The sequence below is a fragment of the Schistocerca piceifrons genome, chromosome 6 (assembly GCF_021461385.2).
Source record: "Schistocerca piceifrons isolate TAMUIC-IGC-003096 chromosome 6, iqSchPice1.1, whole genome shotgun sequence".
NCBI lineage: Eukaryota > Metazoa > Arthropoda > Insecta > Orthoptera > Acrididae > Schistocerca > Schistocerca piceifrons.
Genome location: NC_060143.1, coordinates 312,110,744 through 312,124,499, shown reverse-complemented (window position 1 = coordinate 312,124,499; position 13,756 = coordinate 312,110,744). Strand labels below are relative to the sequence as shown.

The window sequence follows — 13,756 nt, the reverse complement described above, 5'->3', positions numbered from 1 at the left end:
TCAATATGGATAGTTAGTTTTATTTTCCGTGAAGCTGTTTTAAGTAACACTCGTAACGCACTGAGAATTGCTTCATCCGTCTGAAAAACACAGGTTTTTGGAAATAGCCAATTGTCTCGACGACTCGTTACTTTGTGGTTTTACTTGCGAAGGCTAAATTTCATTTATATTTTGATACTTTGACAGTGAAAGCGTTCTAATGGTCTCAGAAAGATTGGGAACTACTGTGCGATAGATACCCAAGGACTTTGAACTCCCTCGGCTTGAGTGGAAGAATAAAAATCGCATCCTAACAGGGCACGGACTGTACGTATACAACCTGCACAAATGGGATAAGCAGCTCACCCCAAGCTGTCACTATGGAGCACCGAGCTGTACAATACGCCACATTGTCGAGGAGTATAAACTGAGAGCTTACCTGGAAGACTCAAAGTACTTTTTCACGTCCTCGGTATCAAGCCTTGACTGGACAAGGAAACTGAACGTTAGAATATAACACCTGTTTTAATGTATTTTCTGTGCTTATATCTACGTATTTTTATGTGTTGTTGACTGTTTGCATGTGTAGTGCTCCATACTAAATGAAATCGCTTCACGGGTATTCCCGAAACATAATTAAAAATACATGCGATGGCCGGGAATCGAACCCGGATCAACTGCTTGGAAGGCAACTATGCTGACCATTACACCACCATCGCACGCTGAAGAGCACAGCATCCGCAGTCGCTTCGACGAGCGGAGCAACGCTTCTCCTTTCACCGTGACGTCAAAAACAGGCGGCGAGATGCGGCTTCTGCCAGCGAAGCGGAACTGTTTGCAGCCGTTTGCTTTCCATCAGGTTGCAACTGCGGCTTATGTTTTCTAGCCACGAGACATCCAAAATAATACATTGGGAATGAAATTTATGCTATTACTTTACACTGTTTCAGAAGGTATCTCACACGGCTTAAGACGTTGGCCAGTGCAACTTCGTTATATTTCGATGATAAATGAATACTGTAGTATTTAAATTTATTTAGTGCCAGGATTTACAAGACCCATATCGCACGACAGACTCCACGGAGTTTTTGTACCCTCTGCCCCCCCCCCCCCCCCCCCCCGCCCTTGCTTCTGTCGGAACTTCCAGGTCCACATAGGAACCTTTCAATTGCCAAGAATTCTTCCGGGTTGTATGGCCATGATCCATGGAACTCTTCTATCCCTGACGTTTCGTCCAAAGCTACGTTGGACATCTTCGGAGGTGCTCCTGGTTGTGCTGAGTCTTGCCGACTGACGAGTCGGATAGTTGGATGTCGAAGAACGGCCTAAATACCGTGGAAAATGGGCGTGGTCTGGATTTCACGTGATAGCAGAGATAAACCTTGTCAAGGATAAAATATAACTATCGATCATATTACGTCAAAGATAAAAACTTCTCATCGATTCTGTAGCGCCATTGTCCGTGCATCGCTGAACTTCATGGTTTCTTCTTTTCTGTTAAAATTATCCCCGTGTTTATATATTTCTATGGATTCTCTACATAGCCGTCATAGTACATAAAACTTCAGCTTCCGAAAATTTCACTACGTGATCACCTGACGGAGGAGCATGTTTCGCCACTGCTGACTGTTTTCCCTAGTAGGCAAAGACTTATGTTCCTTCACACTTCTCTTTCTAGTTCCAATGTAGACCCTACCATATGTACACGGAATCTTGTATACACCACTTGCAGACAGAGGGGGATGTTCATCCTTAACGGAACGAAGTGCTTGGCCTATTTTCTTACAAGGGAACCTCCCCATCGCACCCCCTCAGATTTAGTTATAAATTGACACAGTGGATAGGCCTTGAAAAACTGAACACAGATCAATCGAGAAAACAGGAAGAAGTTGTGTGGAACTATGAAAAAAATAAGCAAAATATACAAACTGAGTAGTCCAAGTGTAAGATATGCAACATCAAGAACTATTCAAGCTGAGGAGCGCCGTGGTCCCGTGGTTAGGGTGAATAACTGCGGAACGAGAGGTCCTTGGTTCGAGTCCTCCCTCGAATAAAAATTTTACTTACTTTATTTTCGCAAAGTTACGATCTGACCGTTCATTCATTGACGTCTCTGTTCACTGTAAAAAGTTTAGTGTCTGTGTTTTGCGAGCGCACCGCAAAACCGTGCGGTTAGTAGACGAAAGGACGTGCCTCTCCAATAGGAACCGAAAACATTTGATCGCAAATTCATAGGTCAACCGATTCCTCCACAGGAAAACACGTCTGAAATATTCTATACGACACTGGTGACGGCATATGCGTCACATTACAGGAATATGTTGTCGACCCACCTAACTTGCACACTTGGCGAATGGGTAAAAAGATTCTTCTACCTTGCCCGATTTAGGTTTTCTTGTGGATGAGATAATCACTCCCAAAAAAGTGATGAAAACATAAGAGTTTGTCACATAAACGGCAACAAATGAATGCAACAGTTTCACAGTCGCACAGTTTTCCCTGTGCTCTGTCAAAACATACGTTTTTAACGTTTTCAAGTTTTTCCGTGTGTGTAGACCGTCAAATCCTGCATGTGTCCAAGCAAATCTAAACATGTCCTGGAATTTTGGAGAGCGAAGTTGATCATGTCTGAGTGCATGAACTTTGATAATTGTCTGAAAATAAAAAATTAAAACTTTTCATTCAAGGGAGGATTGAACCAGGGACCTTCCGTTCTTTTTTTTTAACGTATATAGACTTTTATTTACAAAATAACAAATTCGTTTTACAAAATACTGTTTACATTTTACTTGTAGAGACGAGACAATCCATTCTTTATTTTTATTTTTCTGTTACTGTACTGTCCAGGTAATTATTTCATTTGGTACTTTTTTTTAATTTTTTTAATATTTTTCGAAAGTCTGTCAGTCAGAGGTTTTTTTTAGTTGTTTCTTGCACCGTTTATTGTTGTAGTTTAGCAATTTAGCTTTTCTGAGCCTTTGTACGCTACATTTATACGTATGGCAGAGTGAATATGGAGTAAGCATTGATTGTACGATCTAGTTATTTACAGAGAATAGTTAGTATATAAGAAAACAAAGTTATTTTATGGAATTTTACTTATTACTAGTTATGGTATTATTATTGTTATTATTTTTGTAGACGTTTTGAGTTGAGGATGTGCTCTATTCATTTTAAAATAATGTTGTGTTATTACTATCCTCTTTTTAAATCTTGTGTTAGAAAACAAGGGGGAGGCATTTTACGTTGGGTCTTGAAAAACGAGACCTTAGTGGGACATGCACTAGGCATGAAATCAGTTTGATAGAAATATTAACGAGTGTATCAGTTGTCAGCTCTTGTTTGATGGGTAAAGTGGTATCCAAAGGGGAAACGCTCATGAAAAACTATCTTAACATATTAAACAATCCATGACAAAAGAAAAAGGACATTACTATTTTAGCGAATTATTAAACCAATTTTTTTTCGATTGAGCAAAGAGCAATTCACTAGGAAGCATTATATAGTGCAATTTTAGAGCTAGTTTACTATCGGTGGTGCGTGAGAGTGAGGAAGACTGAGAGGAGGAAACTATTCGTGGTGGAGAGACAGACATATATAAGCATGTAAATCACTAGTTTGTTGTACTGATAGGCCTGTAATAGTTTTGTGGTACTCACAGTTTCGCACACCTCTCGATTGCACACGATGGAAGGTAGAAAAACAAAAAAAAAACACAAAAGACAAAGGGACACTCGGAGCTACGGTTATATTGACACTATATTGTAAACTTTTACGCGTTCGATCACTTTTCAATGTCACTTTTTTTTTCTTTTTTTAATAAAAAGCACTTTAGCACTGTAACACACGCATCACTGTTGGTGCTTTTGGGATGTGGGAGGACATCTGCGACTGCGGCACCGTGGCTGCTCACGGTAACCACGGGACTACGGTGCTCCTCAGTGTACACGTTTCTTGATCTGACTTATCTTGCACACAGACTACTCAGTTTGTATATTTTGCTTATTTTTTTCATAGTTCCATACAACTTCTTCCTGTTTTCTCGATTGATCTGTGTTCAGTTTTTCATGGCCTATCCCTGTGCCAACTTATAACTAAATCTGAGGGGGGTGCGATGGGGAGGTTCCCTTGTTAGTTGGTCTGAAAATCGGTCGAACGTTACATTTGCTTAAAATCTTGCCGATTTGATCCGTTACTTTTTTGATGAAGTGAAGAGAAACCGTGTTCTTCCATCGCTGTGTCCTGTCGTTGTCCTTAGGCCTCCCGTTATTCGGTCGCAAAACTCTATTTATTTCCTTACTAGAGAACCCATTCTTCTCAAAAGCCTGCTTTAGGTGTTTTAACTCGGCGTCCAGGTATTCCGGCGCACAAATCGTCTTAGCTCTCATCACTAGACTTTTAATTACACCTCTTTTCTGTTGTGGATGACGTTTGGAATCCTTATGCAAGTATCTGTCGGTATGTGTAACCTTCCGAAAGACTTTATATTTCAAGCTGCCATCAGTCTGTCTCATAACAAACACATCCAAGAAGGATATTGGATTTTCTCCATTTCCATGGCAAACTGGATTTTAGGACTTATACTATAACAAAAGAATTTCTCTAAAGCTTTTTTACCATGTGAGCAAACCACAAATGTATCATCCACGTATCGATACCATCGACGTGGTTTCTTATTCGCTTTTTCCAGAGCTCATTGTTCAAATTTATCCATGTAAAAATTGGCGATCGTTGGACTCGGTGGGTTACCCAAGGCCACACTATCAACCTGCTCATAGAACTCATCCTCTCACTGGAACCGATTAGAGGTGAGACAGTGTCTGAAAAGAGCAGTCCTATCTGCTGGGAAAACACCTGCTATGTAAACTATAACTTCGTTAAGTGGAATCATCGTAAATAAAGACACTGTGTCAAAACTGACAAGACTATCCTCAGAAGCCAAGGTTAGTCCCTTCAGTTTCTCAATGAAATGACACGAGTCTTTTACATAAGAATCTTATTTCAATTATTTGTAGACGCAAGGCACAAAAGGTGCTGGCAACACTATAGCTATAAAGATTTGCTATTTGCAAAGACTACCCAATGTGACCAACTACTGCTCTTCATTTGAGATACTTTTCGCAACACCATAGATTATTTCCCATAAGACTCTAAACTTATGAATAATTTGATTTTCCGACTTATTCTCACACTTCTTCATTTACGCGAAACTTTTATTGTCTTGTTTACGACATCTTCGTGTAACCATATGTTTACTGGCGTTGACATACTTGACGTTCAAATGTGTGTAAATTCCTTAGAGACCAATCCGTGGCATGACGCCTCAAACCATGCGGCCACTCCGCACGGTCACATATCTGATATAAATATTATTGAACATTTGCTTGGCTTAGAGAGGTGGTCTTAAAACAGAGGAAAAGAAAACACTTTTACCGAACTTGACATGGCCGCAAAGGCATCGGAATACGCAGTGTCACTCTTGTGCTTGGTGAGAAAATTTACGTTTCCCGTATCTACCCGACTCTCGGCAGTCTTGAATGGTCAAATATCTGCCTTAATGTTGACGCCATTGCGCCCTTGAATTTTTTTCATTGGGCGGCAACAAATTCTTGGGGACTGTCCTGCGAAATGGGTCTTGTAAATCCTGTCACTAAATAAATTTAAATATCACGGTGTTCATTAACCTTTGAAGTGTAATGAAGCTACACTGGCCGTCGTCTTAAGCTAATTATGTGACGTACACTATGTGATTAAAAGTATCCGGACACTTGGCTGAAAATGACTTACAAGTTTGTGACGCCCTCCATCGGTAATGCTGGAATTCAATATGGTGTAGGCCCATCCTTAGCCTTGATAACAGCTTCCACTCTCGCAGGCATACGTTCAATCGGGTGCTGGAGGGTTTCTTGGGGAATGCATTATGAACAGCTGCTCGATCGTGTTAAAAGATGAAATCGCGATCCCCGAATTGCTCTTCAACAGTGGGAAGCAAGAAGGTGCTTAAAACATCAATGTAATCCTGTGATAGTGCCACGCAAAACAACAACGGGTACAAGCCCCCTCCATGAAAAACACGACCACACCTTAACACCACCGCCTCCGAATTTTACTGTTGGCACTACACACGCTGGCAGATGACATTCACCGAGCATTCGCCATACCCACACCCTGCCAGCGGAACACCACATTGTGTACCGTGATTCGTCACTCCACACAACGTTTTTCCGCTTTTCAATCGTGCAATTTTTACGCTCCTTGCACCAAGCGAGGCACCGTTTGACATTTACCGGCGTGATGTATGGCTTAAGAACAGCCGCTCGACCATGAAATCCAAGTTTTCTCACCTCCCCCCTAACTTTCACAGGACTTGCAGTGGATCCTGAAGCAGTTTGGAATTCCTGTGTAATGGTCCAGAGAGATTTCTGCCTATTACACATTACGACCCTTTTCAACTGTCGGCGGTCTCTGTCAGTGAACAGACGAGGTCGGCCTGTACGCTTTTGTGCTGTACGTGTCCCTTCACGTTTCCACTTCACTATCACATCGGAAACAATGTACCCATGGATGTTTAGGAGTGTGGAAATCTCGCTTACAGACATATGACACAAGTGAACCCAATCACCTGACCACGTTCGAAGTCGGTGAGTTCCGCGGAGCCCCCCATTCTGCCCTCTCACGATGTCTAATGTCCACTGAAGTCAGTGATATGGAGTACCTGGCAGTAGGTGGCAGCACAATGCACCTAATATGGAAAATATATGTTTTTGGTGGTGTCCGGATACTTTTGATCACACAATCTACCTCCTGAAACAGAATAAAGTAATAGCATAATTTTCATCTCCATTATATTATTTTGTATGTCACGGGATTAACAAACAAAAGCTGCAGCTACAAACTGATGGAAAGAAAGCGGCTGCAAACATTTCCACTACACTGGCAGAAGCCGCATCACGCCGCCGTTAAAAACTTCTCACACTGGACGGTGGCACGGTTCGCCCCCACCCAGAGCGGTATCTGCCATTTAGTTATTCATTTTTATGAGTTTCAGTGTTATGTGACCATAGTGCATGCCATTACAAATCCATAAATTTCATGTACATTTACATTTATTTCCACACTCTGCAAGACACTATGAAGTGAATGAGAAAGGATACGTCCAATTGTACCAGGTGGATCGCCACATGCTAAAAAGGTCTCAGTCGGGAAATATCCAAAATGAAGTTAAGCACACTGACGTGTTGCTGAAGAGTAGGTGCATCATTTAATACTAGAAGTAACTCAGTCACTTATGTGATATAAGGTCATTAGCCAGTGACTGAAGCTCTTCTAGCACGTCAAAAGAGCCTACCTAGCAGAAAGAAGAGAAGCTTTCCTTTAACACACTGAGAGATTTCCAATAAAACAATGACATAATGCTGGTAAGGATATTAAATATTTAGATGCCAGATGTAACAGTCTAGTGCTGTATAAGTTGTATAAGGAGAAATATCCCCAGGTAAAGGACACTTCATGCATCATTTTTCAAGGAGAATTTCAGTTTGCATTTCGGACGGCATGAAATAGACTGCTTTTGCGTATATGGAGACCTGGAGGTCGAAATGAGAAGGCTGCACGTTAATGATGATGCAACGCGATGAGCCACTGGAGACGCAATGGTTCGCAAGTGACAGGCGCAAAAATGTTGTCCTTTTCTTACAGGCGTGTTTACGGATGAAACCTATGCACTTGCTATTAGTTTTACTACACGCAAAATGTCCACAGATTCCTGGTGAAAACGAAGGGCCCAACGAAGAATTCAGTTTCCCCCAGAAAGTTGAACACTGTTTTCCTGCCGGGGGACATTCGCTTCTCCCTTGTGACAGAGATATGACGAAAATCAAAAGAGGACTGGTTCTATACGATACACGAGCTAACAGAGCTCGAAATACACTACAGCAAAGGTAAAAAAATTATTATGGCAGAAATTTGTAATCATTGGTTATTACACTCGAGGGCAAAGAAAAACGACGCACAGTGAATGACTTACCCGAATGGAACGGTAATTGGTAAATGTGATGTATGTGAGCAGACAATCAAATTATTACAGTTTCAGAAAAAATGGGTTGATTTATTCAGGAGAAAGAGCTTCACAAATTGACCAAGTCTATAACGTATTCGCCGGTCATCGAGGCTCAGTTCGAAGCGGGACACGTCACCGTGGACGATTCTACCTCAGTCAATGAAATTCCAGGCCGAAGACGTCGCTGGAGACCCTCAGGACAGCGGTGGGAAACCAACCTGGCTGGCATGCGCCAGCAACCAGGAGTAATGGTCTGGGGTGCCATGTCTTTTCATAACAGGACCCCCTTGGCTTTCATCCGCGGCACTGTTATAGCGCAGCGGAACGTCGACGATATTCTACGCCCCTTCATGTTGCCCTTCAAGCCAGGCCATACTGGGCTTACATTAAAGCAGTTTCTACTGCTTGCCTTCGTGGTTGTCAAACCCAAACCCTACCTCGGGCAGCAAAGTCACCGGATGTCTCTCCAACTGAGAACGTTTGAGCATTATGGGCAGTTCAACCGTCTCGGGAGTTCGACGATCTAACGCATCAGCTAGACAAGATTTGGCATGATTTCCCCTCCAGGATATCAAACAACTCTATCAATTAATCTCAACCCAAATATTTGCTTGCATAAGGGCGAGAGATGGACCAACGTGTTGTCGATGCACAGTTTGAGAACTCTTCCTCCTGAATAAATCATTCAAATTTCCTGAAATTGTGACAATTTTTTGTACATGCACATCACATCTACCGATTTCCGTTCCGTTCCAACAGTTCATTCATGGAACGTCGTTGTTTTATTTTTTTTCTTGGACTTTATTAATGCCACTGTCGAAAACTTTTATTAAGGGGAAAAATACTTACTCAGGAATCCACAAACGTGCTAAAACGACCTCAGTCATCGAAGTTTAAACATTTTAATATCCACAATTATTTTTTCACAATTTAAAACAAACGCTTATAGTCACACCAGTGTTATCCATTACTGATATTCTTTTCGTGAGACAAGAAAGGGTGGTTTAAGTATAATTACTCTTCTTAGTTTTTTCGAAACTAGTTATGAATTGCTTCGGCCCTTTTAGCATGTCGTGGTTCAAGTATTAGAATGTCTCCCCGTTCCATTTATGTATAGAGTGTGGGAAGGATGACTTTTAAATACCTTTATGTGCGTTGTAACTTATCTCATCTTAGCGATCCTTACGGTAACGGTGCTTAGAGGGCTGTAATATATTCCCATATCCTTCACTTAATACTGCTTCTTGGAACTTTGGAAGTAGGCTTTCGCAGAATAGTTTACATCCGTCTTAGCCTACTTATATCCTAAATAAACAAAGCAAGTGCCCAAGTGTTGTTTACATAAGGGTCAGTTAGTTAGGCTATCGCAATTGGCTGGTTTGTTTATACCAGGGTTGTTAAAAAGTATCCGACCACTTTTATCTGCATCGGGGCGCGGGCTAAATGGCTCTGAGCACTATGCGACTTAACTGCTGAGGTCATCAGTCGCCTAGAACTTAGAACTAATTAAACCTAACTAACCTAAGGACATCACACACATCCATGCCCGAGGCAGGACTCGAACCTGCGACCGTAGCGGTCGCTCGGTTCCAGACTGTAGCGCCCAGAACCGCACGGCCACTCCGGCCGGCGGGCGCGGGCTCTCTCTATGTCTGTAAGTATAGTAGTGTGCATGCCTGATTTTTTCATGACTGCGAAAACAACGAGTCGCGCGTTGGCTGTTGATAACTGAACAAGTGGAAGTGGTAGTCGACGGATTTGATGATGTAGGCGAAATGACAGAAAAAGTTGGACAACGTTATTACGTTTGTTTCAAGTCTGGAGATTCTCAAGTTGAAACAATCCGCAAGATACGACAAGCGTCTGCGGACATAGTAATAGGTACCATACAGATAAAGGAGTAGTAAAACTGCTTCAAAGACGACCGTGCATCAGTGAAGAATGAAGCACTTTCAAGCAGGCCTTCAACATCCGGAAATGAGGATGTTATTGATCACGAATCACGATCAGAGAACTTGCAGACGACCTTAAAATTAGTATTGGACCCATTAATTCCATTTTAACGGAACATTTGACCTGCGGAAGATCTCAGCAAAATTTGTGCCGAAGTTTCTAACAACTGAGCAAAGCAACTTCATTTGGAGATCCCTCTCGACATGCTGGATATTGTGAATAGTAAGCACAACCTACTTAACACAACGATCACTGGTGATAAGTCCTGGGTCTATGGGTAACAAAGTTCCAGTCACCTAAATGGAAGCATCTGTCATCCTCGAGACTCAATAAAACGAGGCTAGTCTGCAGCAACGTGAAAGTCATGTCTATCGCCTTTTTTTACTCCTATAGTGTGGTCCATCACTAGCACGCCCCAGAAGGCACTAACGTCAATAAGTAGAACTACCAAGAAGTCCTGCTTCGCCTTCCGAAGCAGTGAGACGGAAACAGCAGGACTAGCAGGCAGCAGGCAGTTGGCATCTTCACCACGATAAGAGTTTTTTGGTTTGTCAGCCTCAGTGTCCTCCTGACATAGTACCAAGTGAGTTCTCGCTTTACCCTAAACTGAAAACGACTCAGAGGGACTACAGAAAAGGGAGGCGACATTCAGAATTCGACGGAGAAACAGTGCACCATGCCAAAAGAGGCTTTCCAGCGATGCTGTCAGCAATGACAGCACCGTTGGAAGAGGTGCGTAGAAGCTGAAGGCGACTATTTTGGAGCAGGTGCCTAGTGTCAAACAATTTTATCTGAATAGAGATTTTGAAAATTTCTCGGGTATTCAACCAGGTAGCGTTGTCCAAGAGGCGCTAAAAACTTATCTTCGAAGGTGCGCTGGAGAAGCTCAATAGTCTTCCTTTTCACTCTGTTGGTAAGATCGTCTTCGATTCTCCGGTCGGTTTCCAATAGGTTGGCTTCTAATAGGTCGGACGATTTTTGTTTGTATACATTATACGGTAGTAGGACTTTGCAATTCCCTTTATCTGCTGGGAGGACGACAGTCCCGGCATCTTCTCGGAACCGCTTCAGTGCTTTCCTCTCTTCCTTGGAGATGTTTGGCTTCGGGGGAGCCGCCCTGGTGAGTACACGGCATGTTTCCCGTCGTATTTCCTCTGCGTGGAAGTGCAAGAGCAGCCTGTTCCACAGCGCTGATGAATTGTTCTGCTGGTAATGTTGTCGGTGTTGGTGCGAAATTCAGCCCAAGTATGGATAAGGTAGCATCATCAATTACTGTCCCTGTACAGATAATGACAGTTCTCTGTGGTTCTTCTTGCGGTGGTTTGGCTGCAAGGCGTTCGTATTTTGCAGTTTGTCTGCAGGTGGCCGATTGCCAAGCACTATTGGCTTGAGACCAGCAAACTGCATCTACCCACTCCCATGAGTCAGGGGAGAGGCAAGGTGCAAATGGAGTGAGAAGAGATCTCTAGAGGTCTCATCGAGTCTGCGTCGAGTGTACTGGATCCTCTCCCTGACCAGGGCCAGGCTCTTCTGGTGATCTGGGTGGCGGCTGTGGTTCTGATATGATGAGTGACCTTCGCAAAAGACGGTATGATTAGGTCCTCTTGGCATCTCAGTAGAAAGACAAGGAAAGCCAAAAGGCGCTCCTTCCTGTTCCGAAGCTTGTCCAGCTTCTTGATTTTGCTGTGCATCTCCTCCCTGTAGAGGTATTTGATGTGTGGTCTGAGGTTTTCCCGGCGTAGAGAACTTTGAAAATTTCTCGTGTATTCAGCCAGGTAGCGTAGTCCAAGAGATTGATTTTATAAAGAAAAGTCTTAATTATTGTTGTATATGAGAAGAGATCTGTGCCCCTGTTTGGCTTGAACTGGCACAGACCGCTACTTACATACGTAACTGACATATTTACGTTACGCAATCAGGCCCAATGTACCGCCCGCTGCTTTGAGGTACAGCCTCCACTTCAGCCTGCCTTCAACTCCTTTCTGCCATCCTTCTAGCAATTCCACTCTCTGAAGGTCTTTGGATACGCAGTCACTCCATCGAGTTCTAAGTCTTCCTACGGGCCTTCTGCCGGTTGGTTTGGTGTTGAGTAGTGTTGCCCTGCATTCGAGCAACATGCCCTGCCCACCGGAGTCCTCGTGACTTCATTATAGCCACCATGTTCGGCTCTTTGTAAATACCATACAACTTAGTATTGTGACAAATCCTCCTTTTTTCAATCTCATTATCGTAGACTGGTCCAAAAATCTTCCGAAGGACTTTCCTTTCAAATATCATCAGTCTGTTCAGATCTTGTTTGGTTGTACTCCAGGTGACACATCCATATAGTACTACTGGCTGTGGGAGTGTTTTGTAGATGTTTATTTTGAAATGTCTTGAAAGACTTCTGGTTTTGAGGAGAACATTAAGGCCGTAGTAACAGCCATTACCTGCCTGTACTCTTGCCTGTATTTCCATTTTACTGGATGATTTATCTCTGAATACTGCGCCCAGATATTTGAACTCCCTGACTTGACGATAAGAACATTCAGTTGTCTATAAGGGTGGAACTGACAGATGGATAATTTGATTTTCTTCGCGATTGATATGAATTAGAGAACTTATAACGATTTTTGGGTGTCCTGGAAACTTTGGACATAAAAACGCCCGATGTTTCACTAGACACCGACGATGTAAAGCCTTACGAATAATTTCATTTAAGGAGCTGATCGCCCCGCATTTGACCCACTGCAGAGGTGATTACGTGAGTCACCATAACTGCTCTTATATGACGACGCAAGTAAATGTATGTGAAGGAAGTAAAGGTCGTATCATACAAAGACGTGGGTAGTCTTATTTCGTCCGCTGGCGGTCCGAATGGGCACGATTCCAAAGTCGCCCTCACATAAGAAAGAAGGACGTGAAACGCATTGGCCTAGAACGAACAAATTGGGTGGCGCCTCAAAAAGAATCGGCGAAGAGGATCTCATCATTCTAACATCAGTTCTCCACCCATTGCCATCAAAGTGCTGTTGACGAGCTTGTTTAGCAGCGTCGTCTGCCAGTCTTTACAGCTGCTGCCCAAATAACCCGCTATTCGTAAGAGTGACACGTTATCTCGTTGCCTCTGTAAGAAGAGAACAGGGTAGAAGCGGTACAAAGTGCGAGTGAGGATGTTGTCATCGCATCGCATCTCCTATGAAGCATTCACGAACAGCTCTTTCCAGCCTGAATAGACAAAAGGATGTAGCTCCATACGCCTGCGAGACCAGTAACACACAGCTTGATAAGCTCTCCGGACAATAAACTTGTTACCCCAAGAGAAATCATTACAAGCGTCATTTAATACGGTGTAATTCCGGTCCTGGACTTGATAGCAGCCTGGATTTGGTTACGAAGCGAGCCCATAAGGTTTTGCAGATACGTTACATCCAGGTTAAAACTCTTGCTGACGATTTGATCGTGCATTTCTGCCCAATTACTGTGATGATATCGAATTATTTTTATTCCAGTCTTTGATCACAATATCAATTCTTTAGACGATGACCGGTTTCAGTCCGTAATGACCATCCTCCGATCTACAGTATAGAAATATATACACCTAGTGAGCAGTGTGTCTTTCAACATAATACAGAAATGGCATCGTCAAAACATATAAATATAATCAGCACAGCATCGTCACACAGATCTAAAATAAGGTGTAGAATAGGCCACATCGTCCACACAGTGATTATTGCAACTGGCTACTGAAGTACAGTAGCTACCAGAAACCTGTTTGGCTACATC

At 42.8% G+C, this 13,756-nt stretch overlaps 1 non-coding gene across 1 annotated transcript; it reads right to left on the bottom strand.

The window, feature by feature from the left end:
• Positions 1 to 626: 626 nt before the first annotated feature.
• Positions 627 to 698, bottom strand: Trnag-ucc. The gene has a single exon. It is a non-coding gene; the product is annotated as a tRNA-Gly (tRNA).
• Between the last annotated feature and the right edge of the window lie 13,058 nt (positions 699 to 13,756).